This window comes from Vicugna pacos, chromosome 19 (genome assembly GCF_048564905.1).
Source record: "Vicugna pacos chromosome 19, VicPac4, whole genome shotgun sequence".
Taxonomy (NCBI): Eukaryota; Metazoa; Chordata; class Mammalia; order Artiodactyla; family Camelidae; genus Vicugna; species Vicugna pacos.
The window spans coordinates 36,526,869-36,547,758 of NC_133005.1; the positions used below are offsets into that span (position 1 = coordinate 36,526,869).

The 20,890-nt window shown below is 50.6% G+C and overlaps 1 protein-coding gene and 1 long non-coding RNA gene across 4 annotated transcripts in view; one reads left to right on the plus strand and one right to left on the minus strand.

Annotated features, from left to right (window-relative positions):
- Positions 1–20,890, minus strand: part of KCNB1 (potassium voltage-gated channel subfamily B member 1) — an 87,535-nt gene that overhangs the window by 46,511 nt on the left and 20,134 nt on the right. The window lies entirely within an intron of this gene.
- On the plus strand, positions 471–4,960 carry LOC140687454 (uncharacterized). 2 transcript variants are annotated; one of them, XR_012061799.1, is made up of 3 exons: positions 471–593; positions 1,370–1,446; positions 4,782–4,960. It is a non-coding gene; the product is annotated as an uncharacterized lncRNA (long non-coding RNA). The 2 variants fall into 2 exon arrangements; XR_012061798.1 differs by lacking the exons at positions 471–593; positions 4,782–4,960 and adding an exon at positions 1,565–1,772 and having other exon boundaries at positions 623–1,446.

Sequence of the window (20,890 nt, forward strand, 5' to 3'; positions counted from 1 at the left end):
CGCCGAGGAGGCCGAGGAGGTCAAGGGGGCCGCCATTTTGTCAGCAAAGTCTGCTCAGGTCACAAAATGGCCGCCCAACCAACCAAACAAAATGGCCACCCCATGAACATGTCCTGTTTGGCCCACACAGTTCTTAAAAGAATTTATGATTTGCCTTCTTTGCCAACAATAAAAATAATTGGGACAGCTCACCTATCATCCAAACTCTCCCCTTCTCTTAGACAATCGGAAGGCTTGGCAGCACTGCGCCCATTTTTCTGCACGGCAGCCGTTTCCTGCAGCTGGGCAGTGGCTGCCCCTTTCGTCAGGACAGGAGCCTCCATCCCAGCCCCGTGCCCTCCGGGCGCAAGCGTGAGCGGGCGAGGCCCCTGGGGACCCCCGGAGAGGTACCCTCGCCACGTTCCGACAGAAGGGAGCGCCTCGTGACCATGGCAACACGCCGCCACGTGTAGCGCATCTTCCGTTCGAAGTGGAGAGACGGCAAGGACGTCTCCCTTCTCGGCTCAGGCAACATCAGCTCCTGGTGCCCCCGCACCCGAGAGCCGGGGGGGGGGGGCGTGCTCTGTCTTCTCCAATCCGGGTCCCAAACGCAGGTGCCCCTGAACAGCCGCGTTTGTTCAACCAAGCCAGAGCTGGGGCGTGGGGAGGGGTTGATTTAGACTCTATCTTATATAAAAAGACCAGAAAATGTTTGATTAGAGATAGAGGAAGGCGTGGGTGTCCGAGACGGGGCTGTGTTTCTGGGCAAACATACACACTTCCTGAGGCCTCCCTCCCCCTGCGCCTCCTCTGGGCAGAAGCGCAGGCTCCCCTGGCAGCTCAGCGCAGCCACCTCCCGCTCGGCCATGACCCCAGCCCTTCCCCAACACCCTGGAGTCCCCAGTGCCTCCGGCCTGTTTCTAGGCTGCTTACAGAACCAGAAGGGGGAAAAAAAGGGAATGAAATGAGCGAATCATCCAGAAATAAAGAAATACCCCACGCAGTATTTCCCTTTGAAACGAGAGGCTGAAACCTGGAACAGCAGCGGAAATCGGAAGCCTCATTGAGAAAAGCAGCAAGGAGAAGAGTGCCAATTAGCACCCAAGTCCCCTCCTGGGAGTGAAAACCATAAATATTAATGGCCATAATCACCTGGTATTAGTCATAATGCCTTGTAAATTAAGGCCATTTTACTGGGAGTAAATAACCATGTTAGTGGTAGCAAAAGGTAACAGTGTCGCTGGCTGCATGCCAGTGTGGCCCAAGGTGATGGTCTAAATCAGGAGAGATGGGTCCAATCCGCGAAGTGGGGCAGCGGCATCCCGGGCAGGCGGGGTCAGGGGCAGGGGGTGTGGCCCACCCTCTCAGCATCTGCAGTCTCTCTATGCAGGGACCTGGAGCACAGCTGATCTGACAGGCGCAGCTTCAGACAAGTGAAGTCTGGGAAGATAAAGCTTCCAGGGAGAGGTGAGGCCAGGCGGGCAGGGGGCAGGGGTCTCAGGGGAGGCGGCCCCGAGGGTGCAAACACTTCAGCTCAGGGCAGAGGGTGGAAGTCCTGGCTGCTACGCATCCTCTTCTGTTGCAGCCTTGATGTCTTTGATATGTGATGCGGCCCCTTCTCTCCTTCCTCCACCTTCCTCCCCCTCCTCTCTTCATCCTCTTTCTCTGCCTCTACACCTGACAGGGCAGACTTCTCAAGTAGACACGGGAGATGCCGAGCATGGGGCTCACCTGACTTCTAGGGTCTCCTCCCCTATTTCTGTTACAATTAAAAGGAAAACAATGAACTTTTATTAGACTGCAGAAAATATTTTAATCTGCAATATTAATCTATTCAGCTTTATATCAATGCAGCCATCAAATGTAATGTTCAATAATTATTATGGAGAAAGGTAGAAGTGCTCAGGGCCCCCCAAACTCACACGGTCCTGCCTTCTGTCGTCCCCTCTTCTCCACCTCCTTTTCCTCACCCTCCTCCCATCCCCCCCTTTCCTTCTCGACCTCCTCCTCTTTCTCCATCTCCTCCCCCTCCTCTCACTAACCATGGGATCTTAAGCAATCAGCATTGCCTTATGGAGCCTCAGTTTCATCCTGTTTAAAACAGGCTAAGAACAATAATTAATAATAATCACGATTCAGTGAAATAACATCAGGGAACACTTTTGACAGAGTGGTGCTCAGCAGCGGTACCTCTGTTCCTTTCCAGGAGGTTCTGGGATCCTGGGAGTCAGAGGCAAAATTTATTTGAAAATCTCAGGGGACACAGTCCCTGGTAATGCACCTCCCCACCTCCACTTGCTAAATGCACCATCAGGCCCTCTCTGTCCCTACTTCTGGGCTCTCCCATTCTTCTAAAGGATAAATGCTTCTCTTGACCCTCGGAGAAAAATCACAAGGCCCTTGATTAGACTAGATAGATCAAATAGTGCCTCCAAATCCCACCAGAAAGCAAGCATCCATTTGGCTGGCTCTCGCAAGAGGGGGTGCTCCCAGCTCCTTGTCAGCCAGGACTGGATGCATAATTTACAGAACCCAGTGCAAAATGAAAATGCAGGGCCCCTTGTTCAGAAATTATGATGATTTTCCAGACAGTGACAGCAGAGTATAAACAAAATGTGGGGCCCTCCTGAGCACAGAGCCCAGAGCTACTGCAGGAGTTGGGAGCCCATGACGATGCCCGTGGTCAGCTTGGAGCTGCAGGCCTGAGGGTGGGTGTCTGTGCGATGGGGAGGGGAGAGCAGTGATGCTGACTCTGTTTCATTCCCCACCCCCACTCCACTTTTGCCTAGCACCGCGCCTGGCACACAGTAGGTCACCTACAAGTTCACTCACTTCTCTAAGTGCTGATCGAGCCTACAGAGTCAGATGAGACCCCTCCCTGGGGGCTGTGCCCTGGACCCCCTCCAGCTTCCCCCAGACAGAAAGATCCCTGGCTGCAAGTTATGCTGGCCATAAGCACCCCCCACCCCTGCTCATCACACATATCATAGGCCAGGAGTGAAAAGAAAATGAAATAATAATGGTTGAAATAATAAAAGTCAAAATCCATTAAGCACATACAAGGTGCTGGTCTAAGCTAACTGGCTCTATCTTCACCTATTTTAATTCTCACAACAACCTTCTGATGTGGGTCCTATGATGATCTTCATTTGGCACAGGAGGAAACTGAGGCACAGAGAGGTAAGGGCACTTGTCCAAGGCCACACAATCAGGAAGCTGCAGACCTGGGCTCCAGTGAAGGCTGATGTTGGGCCAGAGCCAGAAGGGAAAGGAAGGGTCATGTCACCTGTTCCCAGCCTCTGGGCAGGAGACCCACAGGCCCCTAGGAGATGCCTTCTCCCATGAGCTGGGTAGAGAGGATGGATGACAGTAGAGGAGTGTGTGGCCCCTGAGAGCGTGTTGGGCCATGAGTCCTGAGACGTGTGTTAGAATCCGGGTTCTACCATTGTGTCAACCTGGAAGGTCACTCACCCTGATCTGCACCTCCCCCCCAACTTTGCTGACCTCACCTCCTGCACCCTCTCTTCACTCCTACGCCAACACACTGGCCTCCCAACTGATCCTAGAATCTACCAGATGCATTCCCACCCCAGGACCTTTGCACTTGCAGCTATCATTTCTGGAGCACCCTCTATTCACATGGTTCCTTATTTTTCTGGCTTAAATTCAAGGAGCATGAAGTATGTGTGTGTGGCAAGAGAGGATAATCTTCTCTGTGACAGAGAGGACTTCTCTGACCGCCTCATCAGATAATATATGTACACCTCTTCGAACAGCACCCAATACTTGGTAAACATCGCAGAATTGCCTAGTACTATTACTGACATCTAAATTCGCAGCCCCTCTACTTCTCATTCAGCTCTGCTTTCCTCCTCTAGTCTTCATCACTACACGTCTCCCTTCCTGAAATTATCTTCCATGTTTGTCTACTTGAGTACCATCTGTCTCTCCCACTAGCTCCACTGGGCTGGGACTTTGTCTCAGTCACTTTGGACCCAAGTTAGCACAGAGCTCAGCTGGTGTTCCAGGGCCAGGAAGTCACTGCTCTGAGCCTCACTTTTTTCAGGAGGTAACAGCAGCCCCCACAAAGGCCAAGGAGCGAATGGAAGGAGGGGAGACCAAGCCACAGGTCTGTGATACTAGTGAGGGGACTGTAGTGAGTCCCTAGAGCTTAGCCCAGAAAGCTGGCCACTGCAGCTGCCAGTCAGCACGGAGGGCTACCCTGACGGTCCGGCCTGACCTAGGAGACTGCGCAGATGTGGACAGCATCCTGGGTGGGGTCGGAGGTGGGGGGATGTCACCTGGGCTCCAGACTTCAGCCCCACCCTAGTCTGACAGGCAGCTGAGGGGGCGGGACCACGTGGATCTTTGTTACTAGATTCACTCCCTCAAGAAATATTCATGATTAGCCACCTGGGAAATGCAAGTCAAAAGCACAGGGAAATCCCACTTCACACCCAGTTGGATGACTAGAATAAAAGAACTAGACAGTACATGGACAGTAGCAAGTGTAGTGGAGGGTAGAGAGGAACTGGAACCCTCACGCAGTGTTGGTGGGAATGCAGGACAGCGCAGCCACTTTCGAAAACAGTCCGGTAGCTCCTCAAAAGGTTAAACATAGAGTTACCCTGTGACCCAGCAATTCCACTCCTAAGTATACACCCAAGAGAAATGGAAGCCCACGTCCACACAAAAACTGCTGCGTTATTTATGGTAGCCAAAAGAGGAAACAACCCAAATATCCATCAACCAACCAAGGATAAACAAAATGAGCTCTATCCATACAACGGAATATTATTCAGCCGCAGAAATGAATGAAGTACTGACAGATGCTACATGGAAGAACCTTGAAAACATTATGCTAAGTGGAAGAGGCCAGGCACAAAAGGCTGCATATTGTATGACTGCACTAATGTGAAATGTCCAGAGGAGGCAAATCCACGGAGACAGAAAGCAGATTAGTGGTTGCTTGGGACTGGAATGGGGCCCGGGAAATAGGAAGTGATTGCTGGTGAGTACAAGGTTTCTTTTTGGGGTGACAGGCATGTTTTAAAATTGACTCTGATGACGGTTGCACCACTATGTATGCACTAAAAAAAATTGTTAAATTGTACACTTTATATGGGTGAATTGAACATCCTAATAATATCTCAACAGAGCTGTTATATGTATGTAGATAGACATAATAATTTATGAAGTATCTACTGTGAGTCAAGTGACGAAAACAAAACCCTGCCCTATCAGGAGGCTAACAAGGAAGAGACAGGGGAACAAATCAAAGTGTAATTTGACTTGTAGTGATAAGAAAAATAAAGCAGGAAGGGAACAGAGGGACAGATGGCAGGGGAGAGGTACTGTGGGCAGGAAGGCCACTCTGAGGAGGTGACATGTGAACAGAGACCTGAATGAAGAGACTGAGGGAGTCACAGATATCTGATGGAAGAATGCTAGGAAAAATGACAAGTGCAAAGGCCCTGAGGTGGGAGCAATAATCCAGGGCACCTGGAGTATTAGGAATCAGAGGGAGGGTGGTAGGAGGTGAGGTCAGAGAATGGATGGGGGTGGATCACGGAGGGCCTGGTAGGCTGTGGGGAGAACTGTAGCTTTATTCTGAGTAAGGTGGGAGCCATGGGGGAGTTTCGAACAGAGGAGGTATGTAAATTTTCATGGGATCCCTCTGGCTGGGAATGGAGAATGGACTTCAGTGGAGAGGTGGGCAGGATGGAAGCTGAGAGACCAGGGAGGAGGCTCCCACAATAGACCAGGGGGGAGATGATGGGGGCTTGGCCTAGGGGGTGGAGATGTGGGATGTGGTCAGGTGCTTGGTGTGTAGTGTGCAATCCCACCCCTGGTCTTGCTTGGACCTCCCCACAGCTCTGCCATCTGCAGGGATTTTATTGCCATTTTACTTGACCCAGTGGTTAGCCCAAAGAGGAAGGGACTTCCTACCTAATGAACAGCCTGAACTGCTCAGACTCTCCAAGGTCAACACCCAATCCACAGCCCCTACCCAGAACCCTGGGAACTCCCATGGATTTGTAGATTCAGGATCCTTACTGTTTCTCCCTCCCGTGACCAAGTGTCCTAACCCCATCTGGGTCCGGGCTCAGCCTCCACTATCAATTTCCACGAGAAACCCAACCCCACCCAATACTTCATCATTCTGGCAGACTCAACTAAAGACTCAGTTTCTTCATCTATAAAATGGGCAGAATAGATACCTTGAATGGCCACTGTCAGGGTTAAGTGAGTTAATGTACATAAAAGCCCTTAGAACAGTGCCTGGTGACATGGCTGGCACTCAGTACATGTTGGCTATTATTATTATATATTATGTATTATTGTGTATTATTATTGTTGTATTCTGATTAGGGGTGAGGGGTATTTGGTAGGTCATGGGGTCTGGGGTGTCATGTATTAAAGGAGCTGGTCTAGAGGTAATTCTCTTCCCTCGCCCAGTTCCCACCAGCAAATTTCTCCCTTCAACTCATGAAGCAGAATTTTGCTCCCTTTCTGGGAAGCATCGGCTCGATCCACCCACACCCCACGGCTTGTACATTTCCAGAGGTCTTAGGAAGCTATCTCCCAACAGCACTGGGACCCTGGGAGGAATTCTCCTGCCAGCCACTAAAAGATTGTGTTTATCTGTATCTTGTTCAAGGAAATGGAAGCACAGGAAGATAGAGAAATATGCCCAAGGTCACAAAACTTCGATGTGGTGGAGTTGGAAATTTAATACACATTTAACATTAAATCAAGTGCTTAAAGATGGGAAGCCAGTTTTAGTGAGTGCCTCTTATGTCTGAGCATTTTGGATGCATTGTCTTTTTAAAAATTGTATTTTTACATAGATTACATTTTTTGGAAAAGTTAATACATGCATACAGTTTGAAAATCAAAAAGACACAAGAGGATATACAGCCAGGTAAAAGGGGATCTCCCTTCTGTCCCCATTCCTTGTCATTATCTCCCCTCCCAGGGGACAACCACTGTTCCCAGTTTCTTACAAATCCTTCCAGTGATGACCTATGAATGGCAGATCCTGCTTACCTACCCAGTATCCATCCTCCACCTTACTGACAGAATCCCAGCTTTGTTCAGGTGGCCATGTGCCCAGAGAAAAATACTCATGTTCCCAGACTCCCTTGCAACTAGAAGCAGCCATGTGACCCAGTTCTGTGCAATGAGATGTAGGCAAAGTCCCTGGGCAAGGCATTCCTTTCCACTCCCGCCAAAAGACAAAGCACCTAGAGGAGACGACTTCTGTCTTTTTATTTTCCTTTTGCCCTTTGACCTTTTCCTTCCTGCCTGGAATGTGAACTTGATACCTGGAGGCAGTGCAGCCATTTTGAGACCATGAAGATGAAAGCCACATGCTCTGAATAGGGGAGAGGGAAGAAGGAAGATAACCGTGTCCTTGAGCAGCTGGGCAGGCACTGGTCCACCCAGCTCTGGACTTCTTGTGCTTGTTCAAACTATTGTTGTTGACTTTTCTGTTCCTTGCGGCTGCATGCCTTCCTAACTGATATTCTGTATAAAAAGCAATTACACTTATCTGTATTCTTTCTTCCCCACAGAAGTGGTAGCAAATTCTACACCCACCCTTCAGGATCTTACATTTTTACTTCTAATTAGGTATCTTGGAGGCTGTTTCTAATCAGTACACACAAAGTCCCAAACTTAATTACTGTGCCAAAGACTTTGTACACATGCCTTGTTAAGGCCTTCACCGGTCCCCTCTTAGGCCATATTTGGATTGTTCTCAACCTTGCAAAGATTATCCAGGTACATGTTTCATCTCCCACATGTGAGGGCGTATCTACAGGAGTAGGAATGCTGAAAGGGCCAGTGCCTTTTAAAAGCTCCTAAATGTTGTCAAATTGCCCTGCAAAGAGGTCTGGCCAATTCACATTCCACCAGCAATGTGTAGAGCACCCACACATTGTCTCTAATCCTTTCACCAACAACAAAATGCTAATGTCTCTTTTGCTGAGACTCAGGGAATTGTATGTGGTCTATCCAAGGTCACGGCAGGTAACTGGTAGAACTGGGATTCAAACCAAGATCTGGCTGATGTCAAACCTGTGCTTGTAAACACTTATAAGACATTGCTTCCAGGCAGCTAGGATTCTAGAGATTCTCATCAAAGAGGGAAGAGTGAATACAACCTTGGGTACTGGTCTGTGCCTGAGAAGGGTCTTTGGGTGGAGCTGCGGAGGGTATGTCCTAGGCTGGCTTTCAGCTCAGATCTGCCACTGCCTTGCTGTGTGAGCAAGTCCTGCCGCCTCTCTGGGCCTCAGTTTCCCCATCTGTAAAATGGGTAGCTTGGCGTTGTTGGTCTCTAAGACCTTTCAATGCTCAGCTTTTGGAAAGTTTTCAATGTCTAAGGGTCTCCAGGGAGCTGCTGTTCCAGCCTCCAAAATGGAAACAGTCTTCTGGGTCGTTTTTCCTCTATTCCTGACCAATCAGAGGTCAATAGCGTCCAGGGGGTTCTATTTCTATCTGTGGACTGCAGTCACACTCCCTGGAGGAAGCTGGGCTGCGGGAGCAGGGAGCAGCCAGGGGCCTGTCTGTGCTGTTCTCTCCGCAGAGCACACCTTCTTCCAGCTCTGACACCCAGCCTCTCAGGGCAGTGAATCCAATTATGGTTTCATATACTGAGAGTTTACCATAGGTCAGGCACTTGCCAAAGTGTTTTACAAATATAATATACACGCATCTGGAAGAGAGGGCCTATTCTTAGTGCCTTTTTACAGATAAAGAAACAGAGGCGCAGAGAGGTTAAACAGCTTGCCTAAGGTCACTCAGCCAGTTAAAGTGGAAGGCCTGGGGCTGGCTTCAGGAAGTCTGGGCCAGAGTCCGTGCCCTAAGCACCACAGCACTGTTGACATTTTGGACTGGATCATTCCTTGTCTGGGGGCCATCCTGTGCATTCTAGGATGTTTAGCAGCATCCCTGGCCTCAACTCACCTGATGTCAGTAGCACCCCTCCCGAGTGTGACAACCAGATGTCCCATACATTGCCAAGTGTCCCCTGGGGATCAAAACACCCCTGGCTGAGAACTGTTGCCTTAACCGCAGCTCTAGAGGAATGAATTCTGGGCCCATGTGGGAGTTCTTACCCTCCCGACCCCAGATTAGGCTCCTGGGAGGCATTGCCAAAGACCAAGAGACCTTTGCCAGAGGACCATGCCCTGTGCAGATGATGGAGGTGCTACAGGGCAGTCTTCTCTGAGACTGGTGATGGGAAACTCACTGGTAGTAGCAGTATGCTGGTGGAGTGGGTTTGGAGGTCAGCTGTGTGACATTGGGCAAGTGCCTTAACCTCTCTGAGATGTAGTCTTCTCAGGCAAAATCAGAGATAACCACTTGCAGAGTTGAGGTGTGAAGCAGGTATCACCATTATAGGTGAGGCAAAATGAAAGCCAGAAACCACCTCAATATAGGGTCCAGTTAAACAAATTATGGTTCATTCATGGCATGGAAGATTATGTAGCCGTTAAAAACAAATGAGGTAAATGTATTTTTGCTGATGTGGAAAGATCTCTAAGATTTCTAAATTTATTAATAGTTAAAAAGAAAGGTACAAAGCTATATGTATGACATAACTCCATTGGTATTAGAAAAAAAATTGAACTTTCAACATATCCTTATTGAAAACCTACTACTTGCAAGGCACTGTTCTAAGCAGTGCAAATACAGTAGTGGATAAAATAGACAAAAATCCCTGTGTCCGTGGTGCTTGTGGAATACAAGTATGAAGATACAAACACAAGAAGATTTTATAATAAGAAAATGTTTTTTCTGAGCCTGGAGATGTAGGGGTGAGATTTCTATCCTTCCATTGAATACCCTTCAGTATTGTTTGAATTAGGCTTCACTGAGTGTGTGTGTTCATTTTAATTATCAGTTTTTTAAAAACTGGATCAAAAAATTAGAGGCAAAGCACAGTGCCTGGTTGCCTTTACTATGACCATGGATTCAGTTAACTGTTTCCTGAGCACCTACTATGTGCAGATACTGTGCTGGGTGCCAAGGACACAGTGGTGAGCAAGAAAGATCAGACCTCAGCCCTCAGGGGGTGGACACACTAGTTGGGGGGACAGAGATGTTAGAGGAGTAACTACAGTGTCATGAGTGTCACAGTGATGACGTCCAGGGGATTATGGAGGCATCAGAACTTAACAGAGTGGAAGCCTACAGATCTGGGGAGTTGCCAGAGGTCAGTAGCCTGGGCTGCAACCCTCCCTCCTCTGACATGACTCCCACTGTGGGCTGTTCACGTGGCGTGGCCCCGTGAGCTAATACAAACAGCTAAAACCAATTGAGAACTTACAACCAACCAGGCACTCTGGTGCACTTCACATACTAATTTACTTAATCCTTACTATAACTCTATGAAGTAAACAGGATTTTAATCCCCCACTACAGATAAGAAAGCTAAGGCACAGAGAGGATGAGTAACTTGCCCAAGGTCACACAGCTAGTAAGTAGGAGAACCAGAATTGAAACCCAGACCCCAAACATGTAACTACTTCCTTTTATGACTTTCTTCTCCTTTCCCCCCTCTTCCTTGCTCATCGGGGGTAGTGCTCTGCCTCCACATCCTCCCCCAGATATGGGGATGGCCCTCTGGCCCCACCTCCAGCAGAACAGGCAAGGATGAGAGAACCACTGTCCACAGCCTCCCTCAGAGCCCAGGTGGAGGGGGGATAAGGAGGGGCGGGCACCAGCAGGAGCACACTGGTGCCTCTGCCAGCCTGTCCTTTAGGGATAAGGACCTGAGTCGACTCTTAGGGCCCAAGGATCCAGGCTGAATCTAAATTCCAGTCCCTGAGCCCTGCCGTCAGTCAAAAACTGAATCCTGATCTTGGGCACACTGAATCTTGACCACAGATTCCTTCATGACCCTGGTCACAACAGGGCTCTGACTTTGGTCACAATCTGAGCCCTGGTCCTGGTCACACACTGACCTTGGTCTCAGACTGAGCCCTGACCCTCATCACTGACTAATCCCTGATTCTGGCCACAGAGTCAACCATGACCCGGCCCTAGGGTGAGCCGTGGCTTTGGTCACATGCTGATCTCTGACTGTGGTCATGGCCAAGTCCTGACCCTGATCACACGTTGAGCTTCACCTTGGCTTCATGTGCACAGTCATCTCCAAACACTGCTCTCTACTGTCCAGGGGTCTGGGGAACTTCCAGACCTCCCTCTTCGCCCCATCCCTGAGCCTGGACCAGTCCTTCCCTCCATGTGCAAGGATCACCCAGCCTGCCATCTCCCAGGGCCAGTCAGGGGTCCTGGGGAGCCCTAACAAAGACAAGGCAGACATAATTAGGTGGAACAAAATTCCTGGGAGCCCCCTTTGCATCCAGAGGCTTTCAAACCCCTATTTCTCCCTGCCGATCTCCTCCCATGTTCATGCACATGTTTATCCTGAAATAACATTCAACAGCAGAATTCTGTCTTTAAGGAAGGGAGGTCAGACAACAGCCTGCCCGGCAGCTGGGCAGAATTCTATTACCAGGAGGAAGTGCTGCCAGCAAGAAAGGACTGTGCCCTCCACTCCCCACAAAGCATCACTCACTCCCCCAGGCCAGCTTCATCTGAGGGCTGGGAGGAGGCGTGCGGACAGAGGAACCTGTCTGCCCAGCAGTGGCCCTCAGACGGCCGGGGTCTGCACCCGGGGGCCCTGGGATCCGCCCCAGTGTCTGAACAAGAGTGTAAAGATTTGATAAGGGTCCCCTCTCCAAGGGTGGCAGGGCCTGGGCAGTGCTTGACACATTGGGAAAAAGGCCCTGTGGCCTCCTTGAAGGACGATGTTTCCTCCTTAAGGCCCCGGGGGGTGGGAGGGATGGGGTGAGGAACACTCGTTCATCACGCCTTCCTCATCACCCGCTCCCTGGAGGGCAAACATCTGAAATCGTGGAGACTGAGCAGATGCTGAGTTTTCCACCCAGTTCCCCTCTTTCCTCTGGAGGGGAGAGGACTTTAGCTCCTCTGGAGGCTGTGTGGGGGGGTGTCCAGCTGTGTGTCCTTCAAGCCCCACCACTGCCCCCAGGGCAGCCTAGGGTTGTGTCCCAGTTGAGGAGTCAAGAGTCAAATATCCAGTGAGCCAGTCAGCGGGACACGGAGGTGGGAAAACTCCGGTCAGCCTGTTGGCCATCTTGTCAATCAGACAGAAAGAGGTAGATGTCTGGCAGCCACTCAGTCAGGCACATGGTCAGACAACCAGGCAGAGACACAAGTGGTCAGTCCGTCAGTTGGACAAGGAGATGGGCAGACAGACCTATTTGTTACCACCTATCAGTCAGATACAACAGACACCCAGCGAACAGACAGGCTGTCAGCCCTCTTGCCAGTCAGACCTGGAGACAGCCAGCCAGGCAGTCAGTCAGACCTGGAGATGAAGATACAGGCTCCGCCATTCATCCAACCGGACACCGTGGAAAACGGACAGCCCAGCAGACTGTCGGCCAGTCAGACCAACAAGGAGGCAGGCCGATCAGGCAGCCAGCCAGCCCGCCACTGGGTCAGACACCCAGGCGGGCAGACAGAGTCAGACACTCAGAAAGGCATTTAAATAAGGAGATGGACAATTTACTATGCATCCAATTAGTTAGATACAACAGACAGCCAGACTGGCAGGCAGGTAGACAGACATCCATTTAGTCAGAGTTCCGACAGCATGGTCAGAGGGAGCCACTCAGTTTTACAGCCTCTCAGCCAGCCTGGGGACAGGGGGACTCGAGCACGCACTCAGTCGGCACACAGCAGTAAGGCAGGTGAGTCAGGCAGACACCCAGGCGGGCAGAAGGACACAGACAGCCACTCATCCAGTCAATCAGACCCCCAGGCAGGAAGACAGGCAGACCTGGGCATGAAACCATCAGGAAGACAGGCAACCGTGTGGCCAGTCAGACATCCCACCGCTAGTCAGCGGTGTGGTGGACCAATCAGACCATCAGACCCAAGCTGCCGCCTGGCCAGTGACCCAACTGGTCCTTACGATCCAGGCTGGACAGGGTAGTAGCTGGACCCTATGAGGGATCCTGGCAAATGGAACAGGTGGTCCTGAGCTCACAGAATAACTGGGGGTCTGAACACCACTCGCAAGACCCTGACACAGACACCAAAGCAGTAAGGGAAATCTTCCCAGAGGAGGAGGGAGGAGGACCAGGCTCAGCAGGCAAGAACAGAGCATTCCAGGTGGTCTAGCTGCCCATCGCCCCGCCAGGATTGGAGGCGGTTTTCCTGTTTGGGTCTCCTCTTTCCCTAACCCCAGCCCTCTTCTATCTGTGGGCATAGGGTCCACACACATTCCCCAGCCTCTTTCCTCACCATGCCCTGCCCCATCCCGGGAGCCATCCCCTCTCTCCCTCTGAAGCACGTGGAACACATTGCCAGGGCCTGGGAACACCCCAAAGACTTACTATTTTTACAGGCTGCAGGGTTAGAAAAGGGCCAGTGTCTGTGTGTGTGTGTGTGTGTGGTGTGCGGAGTCCTTGGTCAGACCCCCTCCTTTCTCACAGCTCTGCCAAGTTCTTCCTTCCTCCCTCCTCCACCAGAGCTAGGGTTGGGGAGGCCCTCCCACCTCCCAGGCCACTTCCCATTTTGGGAATTGGGTTGAGAACTATGCAAGGAGACAGAAATAATTCCTTTTTCGAGCCTGGCCAGGGCCACAGCAGCCCAAACATTGGCCCAAGACCAGTGTTGGGGAGGGGCCTCGGAGGGGGCAGATGGGGGTGGGGCTGAGCCCTAGGGCCGGGGGGGGACAAAGGCCTGGGTGTCCAGAAAAGCTTCCTCACCCAACCCCAGGGCTAGGTACCAGAAATCTGGGAGACTCAGAAGCTCCCACTGGGGAATTGCCAGGCCAGAAAGGGCTAGGGGTCGGGTATGGGCAGCAGGATAAAGAAAGAAGCAGCAAGAGGTCACCAAGGCCCCACTGGCAAAGACGACTTGAAAAATGGGCCATTTCTGGAAGTCTAGAAGGGATCTCTGTGCCCCCTCCCACAGGCAGACAGGGTATCTGCAAAATGGGGGCAGACCCACCAACCCCTCAAGTAATAGATGGTGGCCAGGACGCATCTAGCACACAGTAGGTGCACACGAAGTGCAAGTGTCTTTCTGATGAGAATTCAAATACAGCCAGCTTAGCACCCCTGCGCCACTGCCTCCTAGCATGTGACCCTGGGCTAATCACTTCAACTTGCTCAGTGTCACATTTCACATCTGTAACATGGGAGCAATAACAAAACCTACTTTCCAGGGTGGCTACAAGGATAAAATGACATGACAGGGGTAGAAAATCGAGCACACAGTAGGTGTACAATGCATTTTAGTCCTTCTTTTCCTTCTCAAAGGATTATTATTATCTCAACGCAGTCTTACAGCAACCCAGCCAGAGGCAGATCTCAGTCTACATTTTCTAGGTGACACCCACCTGGAACCAGCCTTTTCTCTCTAAGCCTCAGTTTCCCCTTGTGGAAAATGATAGCGAAGGATCAGAGGAGATGTCCCCTTTCATCATTGTCATCATTAGAGTCTCTGGTGATCGCCAACATTTGACTGCACCATTCCCAGCATGCATTGTCCCCTTCTCAACCTCTCCCTGGTCAGCTGGGGATCCAGATGGTCCTCAGGAAGCTACCTCCACCCTGCCCCAGGGATAAGCCAATGAGCACATTGCATCCCCCAGGATAAACACACAGCATCCTCTAGCCACTGGGATTGCTCAGAGTGTGGCATGTGACTTCAGCTAGTGCCATGGGGTTGACTTCTGAGACTTTTGCTGGAATGCTGGGAGTTCTCTTCTGACTGACATGGTGTGCAAATGTGAAGCCTAGAATTACCTTTGGGGCTCCCATGAGGGGAGCTAACCCAAGAGCACAGCTGACTCACAGATAAGGGCAAAGCAGAACAAATCCTAGACATTGAAAAGACACCGTGACCCCTCTTTCACACCTGGATCAAAACTCGCTGAGACATTTCAGTTACAACAACCAATAAATGCCCTTGTTTATGCCAGTTTGATTTGGCTTTTTGTTTCTTGCACCCAGATGCATCCTTACAGACATATCTCCTTTACCAAACACTTTTTGCCAGTTTTAACCCACATCATGACTTTTCTAAACAAACACTATTGTTCTTCCCATTTTAGAGATGAGGAAACTGAGGCTCAGAGAAATGAAGTGACCTGCTCAAAACCACAGAGTCAGAAAGTGTCAGCACTGCCATATGAATCTGGAAGTGTCTTGTGCTCCTTTCTTTATGCTACATTATCTCCCATTTTCTCATCTATCTCTGAGCAACAGAGAGGGAGAAAACCAGTAGCTACCACCAAATTTCACTAATAATTTTCTTGGGGAAGACAAATCTCATAGTGCCACAGCCTGGAGATCATTCATATTAACCTTCCCCAAACTTCTATTTTGTAGAAGGAGAGTGCCAGGCTCAGAGAGGGGAAGGGACACTGGGAGCAAGAAGCAGATTGGGAGCCACAGCCTGGGAGAGCAAGAAGATTGTTCCTGGGACAACAGAGGGGTCACCTACCCTTTCATGTCCTCCTAGAGGGCTTCCTTCTGGTAACAAATCACCTCACCCCTTGGGAAACAGTCCCTCTGCTCTGCAGCCATGTGGTTTGGTTGAAGCTGAGCCCACCTTTAGCTCCAGACCTGGCCAATCAGAACTGTGCATTCCCCTGGCAACGATGATTGGCTCAGTTTGAGCACATGACCAAATCAAGCCAATCAGAGGGAATCCTGGTTGTTGGGCAGGGACTACTGGAAAGAGGTGCTCCTTAGTCTGAAACTCTAGGCTCAGAGCCTGAGATGGGTCACTATGGCTAGTTATAGTTTAATAATCTAGTTCATTTTCACGGTATTCATTTTTTTAAAAATTGAAGCACAGTCAATTACAATGCATCAATTTCTGATGTAGAGCATAATGTCCCAGTCATGCATATATATACATATATTTGTTTTCATATTCTTTTTTCATTAATTCACGGTATTCATTTTTAAACGAGCCTTCTATTTATGGTAAGCAACTCAACCCAATTTGCTGGGACCCGCCCAATTTTAAAACTGCAAAGTTCCATGTCCAAAGAACCACCTCAGTCCCAGGCAGATGGGGACAGGGAAGGCTGGTCACCCTACTTCAATTTATGGGTATCTGATACTGGTTTTCCATTAATGGCAGATTCTTTTTAAAATGAATTTAAATTTAAAAATGAGCTGTTTATAGGAAAAATACTAAGAAAACAACAGTACCTTTAGTGAAAGGAAATGGCAAAAAGTATCATGAAAGCTGCATGTGAGTGTCTGGCAGTGTTGGGAGACCCACGTGCCTCAAAAGTCTGGAGACCAAAGCTCAGTTCCTGGGTCACTGGCCTGCTGGCTGTTTGACCCTGGAAAAATTATCACCCTCTCTGAGCCTCCACATCCTCCCCAACACACAAGGTGGTGGAGAGGAAGGAGGAAAGACTGGCATGGGCAGGCAGGCTCTGTTCACACCCTTCAAGTGTGGTCTCTTCACAGGGCAAAACCTGCAGCCAAGAGTAGCTCACAAGTCGTTGCGGGAGGTCCGTCATCCCCACTGCTGCGCTTGGCTGATGGAGCCATGTCTGCAAATTAGCCACCAGTCAGCCAAGACGCCCTTTAGAGATGCTAATAGCCTGGTGTCCATGAGTCCCCTCTCCTCCCTGGCACAGGCAGCTGGCTGTCAATCTCCTGCCATTATTGTCTGCAACATCGCTTGATCTGTCTACACAGACTGGGGGCCTGGCATGCCGTTAGCATCTAACTATGACCCAATGTATGGAGTGTGGACCATTGATGCACCTGCATGTAGCACACAGGTGCTGAGAGACACCCGTTCCTGTGGACCTCACTGTGGATGCATGTGCACCCTGGTGCATGCCTGCTTAGGCCTTCAAGTGTGGGAATGAATGAGTCTGCGTGTGTGCTCTGTGAACCCCTTATAAGCCAGCACAGAAAGAGCGAGCCCCAGACAGGTAAACATAGTCCTGTGGCACACAGGCCTGCTATGTGGGGTTACAGACACCTGTAAGCTGCCCAGAACAGTGCCTGGCATGTGGTTAATTAGCCCTCAGTAAATGAGATCTCTTAATGATCTTTTTCCACCAATACTCTCTTATTTGAGGTATAATTTACACATAATAAAATGCAAATGTTTTATGTGTTTCAGTGCAGTGCCTTTTGATAAATAGATACACCTGTGTAGCCACCATCCTAATTAAGGTACACGTTTCCATTGCCCAGAAAGTTCCATCAGGGGCCCCCTTCCAGTCAATATCTCCAGAGGCACCCAAATTCTGATTTCTCCCACCAAAGTTTAATTTGGCTGTTCTTGAAGCTTCTACAGAGATGATGAGTGTTATGCATGCTCAGTCACGTGCAACCAAGTATCCCTGGCCACACACACTTGCACAGATGTGCATGGAAGCTCAGGGACACACACATACACACAGTCAGAAATGGGCATTTGAGCTATAAATCTTTCAGTTTCAGTCTGCAGCTCAGATTAGCCTCCCCAGGTCCTGGAGGCTAAGGGAAGTGGGAGGCCCCCTGGCACTGGCACCAGACCATGGGGAGGCTCCTTCAACAACTCCTTTAGCTCCTCGCTGGATGACCACAGGCAAATATTTAAAGTCTCAGTTTTCTCCTCTGTAAAATCAGATGACAAATATCCCCCTCCCCTGGATTGACCACATACTATGTGCCAGGCACTGTTCTAAGGGCTGTGCAAGTCCTGACCCACTCCATCCTTCCAGCCAGCTTAATATCTAGACACAGTTATGACCCCTCTCTTATGGGTAAGGAACCTGAGGCACAGAGAGGTATAGGAGCTGGTCCAAGGTCACACAGCTAGGAAGTGGTAGAGTTGGGTTTGAACCCAGTATGCCTCCAGAGCCTTCACTCACCAGCCTTCCAGTACCCTTCCTCATGGGGAGACTGTAAGGGTTATTATTTACATCCATGCCCTGGAAAACACTAGGTACTTAATAAATAATAGATGTGGCTACTACCAAGGACATTTACATCCACTATCTCAGTGATGCCTCAGCACAATCCCATTTTACAGATGAGGAGACTGAGGCTCAGAGGAGTCAGTGGCAAAAAAATCCAGTCTTCTGATTCTAAATCCCACATTCTTTCTATTCTCCCCAATAGGGACGGCCTATCCCACGAGGAAGAGACTTTGTTCATTGTGCTCCCAGCACCTAGAAGAGTGCCTGGTGCATACTCAGCACTCAGTAAGTGTTTTTTCCAATGAATGGGTACAGCAGGGAGCTGGGAGGAATCAACAAACCCACAGCCCTCCTTTATAGTTGGCGGATACGGGACCTAGCAAGGGGCTGTGATGTCCAAGGTCACACTGTGCCTTCGCACCGCTGAATCTATCATTTCCTCCCTGCCTGGCTCACCCTCTCTACTTCCTGACCTGAGCAGCCCAAAAGCCTTGGGAGCCCCTGAGACACCCTCAAAGTCCACGTTAATGGTGAGCTGGCACAGGGCCTCTCCCAAATTCATTATGCCGTCCAAGGTCAGCGCGGAAGGCTGCCAAACTAAACCTCAGAAAACGCCCGGCCGGCCGGAGGGAAACAAGACCCAGCTTGCCAGAGCTTTCGCGCTGGGGACGGGGAGCATTCCTGGGAGAGAGGGCGGGGATGAAGGGCCAGACCAGCCTTTAAAAGCCCTTTGTGCACAACTGCTTGAACTGCAGCCCACTCTGACCGTCGTCCCCATCAAGTCAGCAGAAGCAGCAAAACCCTTCAGTCCACCAGGACAATGGGGAGTGGCCTGGGGTCTGTGCTTGTGGGGACGGGGTCAATGAGATCCCATCCTGAAGATGGGGGGGAAATGGGAGGAGGGTGGGAATGCTGGGGGGAGGGGCAGACTGCCCTAGACCGAGGGTCACATTCAGTTATCCGTCCCTAGCATTTGTACAAGGATTTGAGTTTTAAACACACAGTCACTTCCCCTCATGCCTGTTAAGTGAGTGTCCCTAGAAGCAGAGCCTGAGAGCCTTATGTACAAGATTCGCTGAGGAGGTACCTTTAGGAGACAGTGAGTGAGTGAAGCAGGGCCTTCAGGGCAGGAGCTGTAGTAGGATGTGGTCTTAGTAGGAAGTTGGCTTCAGCCTGATCCCGTGGGAAGCCCAGCTCAGGAGCGTCAACCACACTTGGAGTTAATCTCACCTCAAAGTAAGGAAGCTGAGCTTTTGTACCCCTGACGCAGTGAGCCATTGGCTACAGCCCCCTAGCAGGTAATTCCCATTGGCCGAGGGCAGTTGTTGAGGGGGAGCAGTTATGAGAAGGAGGCCGTTGTTGTTGTAACTGATCAGCAGCTGGTACTCAGGGCAGTGCCAGGTGGGGTGCAGGTGCACCTGCCTGGGAAGGGGGTGTGGGTGAGGCGCCTGCAGCATCCACTACACTGACTTATTGCATTAATTCATCACTACCTACACCTCCCCCACTTAGGGCCAACACCTGGAAGAAAATGAGGACAAGACTGAATTTGAGCTGAGGTGGTTTCCAGCACCCTCCCTCGATTGTAGGCCATTGAATCCAGTATTTGAAAACTAAGAAATTAAAAGAGAAACTGCACTTCACAAATCTGGGCTCAGAGAGTATAAGTTAGAACTCTTCCATTTGTAGGATTTCAGAAATCGGCGAGACACTGAGGGTAGCGTGGCAGAATCAGAGCTTTCAGGCTCTCTGAGCTGATCTGCCCGCCGGGGAGGCCCCACCAAGGGAAGACAGGGCGGGGCCCAGCTGGAGGACCAGGCTGGGCAGATGAAGTTACAAGGTGAAGAAAGACAAAGCGGGCTGGCCAGGCCTCAGGGGAGGCCCTGGAACAGGCCCCGGGAGGACGATCTTGTGACATCTGATCTTGTGAGAAGCTGACTTGGGGGAGCAGGAGCTCTGGGGCAGAGGGTCTTTGGGAAGGCGAGGGCCTGGCCGGCTGCCCCCATCCCAGCTGCAAAAGGCACCAGACCCTTGGGCCCTGAGCAGGCCGAGGGGCAGGGCCATACCTCCCCTTCACCCATGCCAAGCTGAAACCCCCTCACCTGGGCCCTGCACTCTACAGTGAGCAAAACACCTATTAACTCAGCATTTTGAAGTGGGTGAGTCAAAACCCTACACGTGGGGAGACTCAGGCTTAGGTGCGGCGACTTCACTCACTAACAAATGTTAAGTGCCTACTGTGTGCCACGCACTGATTGAGGTGCTGGGGAAACTGCAGTAAACAGAGCAGAAACCCCTGCTCACATGGAGCGTATATTCAAGTGGGCCAGGAGGAGGGTGGGGCAGAAGGGAAGAGCAGCTATGGGAAAAAAAAAAGCAGAGAAGGGAGAAAGAGTGCAGGGGGCAGAACTTGCCGTTTAACAATGGATGGTGAGAGACAGGAGAAGGACTCCAGCTTTGGAGTGAGGCAGTTCAGATCCCAGCTGTGCCATGTACTCAGGGCAGAGTCTTGGGCAAAGAAGGACGTGGCCTCTCTGGGCCTCAGTTTCCTCACCTGTGAAAAGGAGGCTGCTGTGGGAAGGGCGTGGCTCGTGTGGGCTGGATCTCTGGAGAAGGGGCTTTTATAATGAACCCTAAGGCAGAGGCAGTATGCTTTTAAAGGGTACTTCAAGGACCACGGGCATCAGAATCAACTGAGATCCTTGTTAGAATGCAGATCCCAGGCTGCCTTGAGAGATTTTGATTCTGTGGTCTGGGGGGACCATACCTGGGAATCTGAATTCTGTTGGGGCTTGAGAATCCTTGACCTGGGCTTGGGTGTGGGCTGAAGGAGCCTGTGGCTGCCTCCCTGATGAAGACTCACGGGTCCTCAGAATGGAAATGCCCTTAAAGATCACACAGCCCAGCAATATGCTC